We start from the raw sequence: 6000 nt of genomic DNA, 5'->3' as shown, positions 1-6000 counted from the left end.
TCTGACCTTCCGAAGAGCAAAACCCTCATTTCCATTGCTCTCATCTTCTCCGTCCACGAAGCTTAAGCGTGCGAGTTCCTTCAAGGCCTTGGAGACTACTGTGCCAACGAAGCCTCTACCCGCGCAGCAACCTCGCTCACCATCCAACCCTACACTATAAGTCTTCTGTCCCCATTTATTTTTGAAAGCATGCCACTGTAGCCTAGGTAAAAAATTTTACTGTAGCCACATGCAGAGGTTTTCTGGGTCGCGCGGATATGGAGGGTGATGGCCCTTCTTTGATTAGGGCACATTTGCCATGGGACATCGCCTTAGAACATGGGTTCCATGATTCTTTCTTAGGAACAATTTCTGGTAGGATCCGTAGGAACTTTGGGTGCAAAAACCGGGTAGCTTAGGGAATACGCCTTAAAAGCGGTTTTGCCACGCCTTGCCTGTTGAAACTTTCCCCCCAAGGCAAAAAAAAAATTTTCTTACTCTGAGCCATCTGACACACGAATTCCGAGTAATCTGGGATCTGTTGAGGGCATAGGCGCGTGTTCCTTGGAACGCGTGGCACCACTCTCCACGGGCTGGGCTTACCCCAGCTCGTGTACTTAATGCTTGCCTCACTCTCCTGCTTGGGTCGCCTTTTCTAAAGTGTTTTCTTTTGTTCGATAGGCGACCAGATGGCCCCAAAGAGAAATCTGCCACAGAAGAATGTGGGAAGTTCGGCCTCCCAGAAGGATAAAGGAAAGGCGGTGGTGACCAGCTCGCCAATTCCTCACTTTGGACCGGCGGTGGAGAAGCAGGCCGAGGTGGCTCCTGACGCGTTTTTCGAGGCGGAGAGAATCGTCTCGAAGATAACCAGCCAGGCAAAGATCACCAAAATCTTCCTTAACCACAACATTCCTCTGGGGAAGACCTCCGTGATCGCCCGACCTGCTGCGGATGGGGAGAGGAGCTGCACGCCCCTCGACGAGTTGTTCGCGGCCTGGAGCGGGGAACACTTCAAGGCAGGGGCCTTCCTCCCCCTGGATCAGTATTTTGCTGATTTTCTGAACTACGTGGGGTTGGCCCCATTTCAGCTCCCCCCCAATTCCTACCGTCTGCTGGCGGGACTGAGGTATTTGTTCCAAAAGCATGAGTGGGAGGTCCCCACTCCTGTTGATATCTTGTATTTCTTCTGCCTCAAAGCCAGCCCGGACCAGCGGGGGCGAGGCGACGGGTTCTATTACTTAACCCGCTTCCCTAACACAGCAGCAGTGATCGAGCTGCCGAGCCATCCAAACGACTTCAAAGACCAGTTTTTTATGTCTACTGGGTTCCGAAACTGCGATCATCATTATTTCAACCGCCCTCGTAAGTAATCCTCCATTTAGCTCGCCTTTTAACGGTTATCTTATTTTAGCCCGTCCCTTATTCCAATTCTGATTTCGACCAACCTTGCAGCCATCTACTCGAGGACCGAAAAGTCCGTGACCCTCGGGGGTCAATACGACACACTGGCGAACCTGCCTCCCAGTGAGAAAGACTACCGCGTGCTCGTGACGGACGAGACGATGGTATTCTGCAAGCTGATTTTCCCAAATCAGACTTTGAATTTGAAAAGGCCCCGGGGGCCTCCCCCAGCCCGCGACAACAGGCCGATCGTCGCGGAGGAGGTCGCAGATGACGAAGGCGAGGAAGAAGGTGAGGAAGTACCTCTGGTGAGGAACAGGAAGCGGAGCTTGGAGGTCGCCCAGGGGATGATCGAGGAGAGGGCCCAATCCGGAGCAGCCGCGGGTCCTTCCAGTCAAGGTAACTTTTACTTATTTAAGAACGTAGATAGGGCCACTGCAGACCCCCGGCTGGTTAGGTTCAATCCTAGGCAGCTCGTCCATCGTCACCCAAGGAATCCGGACCTGGACACGCTTCTGCTCCACTGCGTTGACCAGCTCGTGCTGGACAACCAAGAGAGTCGGCCCAAGGGTACCGTAGTAGTAAATAATACCCTAGCCTTTAGGTCGGCCATTTTTTAGGAGTACGGGACCAATTTACGCACGTGGCCTGCGCTCCAGAGGGGCGTCTACGCTCCGGGGATTAGGCAGTACGTAGAAGAGTCCAGCCCTGATTCAGAACCGGACCTAGAACCTTCGCCAGTTCGTGAGATAATCGTCCTAGGCTCTTCCAGCTCGGGGGGTAGGGCTCCCTTAGCATTTGCTTTCTTATTGCCTTTATTTCTGTATGATTGCTGATAACCGTGTTTTTTGCTCTTTGGCAGAAGAGATGTCTCAGCCCGGGAATAGTCTGCGGGGCGTTTTGTTTGGTGGGAATCCCCCAGCGGGGCCGAGGTTAAAGAGGCTTCGCGAGTCCAAGAGCTCGACCGGGGTCTCCACCAAATCCCCAGCTACGGAGAAGGGGAGAGACCCGTCATCCCAGGTCGCGGGGGCGAACCTCCCTGTCGCCAGGACAGGACTCATGCATCCGCCACCCCAGCGATCTCCACTGGCCGCCCAGGATGGGGTAATAGAGGTCGGGAATCTGGCCGCGGTAGCCCCGGACGTGCATATCCCAGTCGACCCCCGGGCTCTGGAGAAGATGCCCGAAGCATTCCGGGGTACGGTGTACGAGTCGGCCAGCTACGCCGTCAGCCACTATTACAATATCAGGGAGAAGGAGCTCCGGGCCATCGAAACAACGAGCCCGGTCCGAGTTATAGAGTCCGCTATGGACATGACTTTAACGGTAAAGTGCCCCCTTCTTTTAAGGCTTTGACACACACACGCCGCCTTTCTCCTTCCAGTTTGCTAATTTATCACTCTTTTCTTGCAGGGCATGGCTGCCGCCTATAGAGGCATCGTTAGGACCAAGGCCCAGCTCGAGGGTTTGGAAGCAGATCGCCAGACTGCCCTCCAGGAGTCTCAGGAGGCGAGAGACGCCTTGGCGGCCTCAAAAGCCGAGCTAGAGAAGGTCCGCTCGGAGAACCAAGAGCTTAAACGCTCCCTGGCCGCATCCGAGCTAGAGAAGCTTCGCTCCGAGAACCTAGAGCTTAAAAACTCCCTGGCCGCATCGCGGGCAGACCTTGAGGTGGCGAAGGCCGAAGTCCAGACCTCCCAGACCGCCCTGAAAGACGAGCGGGTCGTGTCGGAGCAGTCCTTACAGGACCTATTCTATCACTGCTGGTCCCACAATCCGGACGCGGACTTCTCCTTCATGCCGCCGGACCTCTGGGCATTCCTGTTGCCGCGGCTTCAAGCCCGCCTGAATAAGGAGGCTCCTCCATCGGAGACTGGAGAGGCCTCTGCCGCGGCGGAGCAGGGTGAGACCGCGACCTCCAAAGGGCCAGCTGATGGGGCTTAGGATGCTTCTTGTTTTCGTATTTTGAACTCTTTTTTTTTTTTTTGTAATTCTCTTTTTTATGTGAGGCGTTTCCGCCTCGAGACAATTTGCTCAACCAGTTTTACATATATATTTTCATGTATTTGGTCATAATTTATCTCTTTATTTTTATGAACGTAGTTCGAGTTAACTTTATCCGTATCCCGGGCTCTTTAAATAAGATCCGCGTTCAACAATTTTCTAGTTCACTCCTAAGTTTTCTGACCTGGTTAAGACCAGGAGCTTATTTTGAAAAAAACTCAGATCGCGTCAACTTTTATCCGTATCCCGGGATCTTTAAAGAAGAACCTCGGTCAACAAATTTTAGCTAACTTCTAAGTTTTATGACCTGGTTAAGACCAGGAACTTATTTTGAAAAAACTTAGTTCGTGTCAACTTTTATCCGTATCCCGGGCTCTTTAAAGAAGAACCTCGGTCAACAAATTTTAGCTAACTTCTAAGTTTTATGACTTGGTTAAGACCAGGAACTTATTTTGAAAAAACTTAGTTCGTGTCAACTTTTATCCGTATCCCGGGCTCTTTAAAGAAGAACCTCGGTCAACAAATTTTAGCTAACTTCTAAGTTTTATGACCTGGTTAAGACCAGGAACTTATTTTGAAAAAACTTAGTTCGTGTCAACTTTTATCCGTATCCCGGGCTCTTTAAAGAAGAACCTCGGTCAACAAATTTTAGCTAACTTCTAAGTTTTATGACCTGGTTAAGACCAGGAACTTATTTTGAAAAAACTTAGTTCGTGTCAACTTTTATTCGTATCCCGGGCTCTTTAAAGAAGAACCTCGGTCAACAAATTTTAGCTAACTTCTAAGTTTTATGACCTGGTTAAGACCAGGAACTTATTTTGAAAAAACTTAGTTCGTGTCAACTTTTATCCGTATCCCGGGCTCTTTAAAGAAGAACCTCGGTCAACAAATTTTAGCTAACTTCTAAGTTTTATGACCTGGTTAAGACCAGGATAGGACTTAGTTTGTGATAACTCTTATCCATAGATAAAAATTAACACCTAAGTCGTTAAGGAGACCTGGATATATCCGGGTACCATATGCCCCCCAAGTAACTGGGAAAGGGTCTTTCGTTGTTACTTTAAAATTACCCTTGCAAATAACGAGAAACATTTGATCTTTATTTATACATGGGAGGTGACCTTCTAGGTCTTACACATGTTTATTGATAATATTTCTTTAGGTGGATTGCATTCCAAGTCCGCGGGACCGCCCCTCCACCAAGTCGAGCTAATTTATACGTCCCTTCTTTGATGACTTCGATGACCTGGTATGGTCCTTCCCAGCTTGGTCCCAGAACCCCATCTTTGGGATCTTTCCCGGCCAGGAAAACTCTCCTCAAGACCAAATCGCCGACGCTAAAGGCACGTCTTTTGACCTTAGCGTTGAAGTAGCGAGTGATTTTCTGTTGATAATGGGCGAGCTGGAGTTGTGAATCCTCTCGCCTCTCATCCATCAAGTCTAAGGAGTGGCATAGGAGCTCGTGGTTCTTGTTCTGTTCGTAGGACCGGACCCTGTGCGATAGGACCTTTACCTCCACGGGGAGGACCGCTTCCCTTCCAAAGGTTAGGGAGAAAGGAGTGTGACCCGTGGGAGTCCGATGTGAGGTCCTATAGGCCCACAGAACTTGGGGGAGCTGTTCTGGCCAGATCCCCTTTGCCTCATCTAGCCTCTTCTTGAGGCTTGCCTTCAGAGTTTTATTGACAGCTTCGACCTGGCCGTTCGCCTGGGGATAGGCCACGGATGAGAAACTTTTCACAATTCCGTTCTTTTCGCAAAATTCGGTGAACAGGTCGCTGTCAAATTGAGTGCCATTGTCGGAAACGATCTTTTTGGGTAGGCCGAAGCGACAAACGATGCTTTTAACCACGAAGTCTAGCACCTTTTTCGATGTTATTGTCGCCAACGGCTCTGCTTCGGCCCACTTTGTGAAGTAGTCAATGGCTACCACGGCGTAACGGACCCCGCCCTTTCCGGTGGGCAGGGCACCTATTAGATCTATGCCCCAAATGGCGAAGGGCCAGGGAGACGATATCATTTTTAGCTCGGTCGGGGGTGCTCGTGCAACCGCGGCGAACCGCTGACATTTGTCGCACTTTTTTACGTATGAGATCGAGTCTTTGGACAGAGTCGGCCAGTAAAAACCCTGCCGAAGGATCTTCAAGGCCAGGCTTTGCCCCCCAGTGTGATCTCCGCAGAATCCGTCATGAACTTCCTGCAGGATGGCCTTCGCCTCACTTGGAAGAACACACCGGAGGAGAGGTAATGAATGCCCACGTCGGTACAACACCCCCTCGACTAGCGTATATCTCGGAGCTTGATAAAGGACTCGCCGTACGTCGTTGCGCCCTTCGGGTAACTTGCCCTCGACGAGGTACTCAACAATGGGAGTCATCTAGGTCGGCCTGATGTCAATCATCTCAATATCCGCTCGATCTCCGTCTATGCTTGGTTTGTCCAAGAACTCAATTGGCACCAACCCCAGGGTTTCTGCCTCCCCCGAGGTGGCGAGCTTGGCGAGAGCATCTGCATTGGCGTTCTGCTCCCGAGGTATCTGCTCGATCGACCCTTGCCCAAACGTAGATAATTCGGATTTTACCTTAGCCAAATAAGAGGCCATCTTGGGACCCCGCGCCTGAT

Source organism: Humulus lupulus, chromosome 4 (genome assembly GCF_963169125.1).
Source record: "Humulus lupulus chromosome 4, drHumLupu1.1, whole genome shotgun sequence".
Lineage (NCBI taxonomy): Eukaryota > Viridiplantae > Streptophyta > Magnoliopsida > Rosales > Cannabaceae > Humulus > Humulus lupulus.
This window is presented reverse-complemented; position numbering follows the sequence as displayed.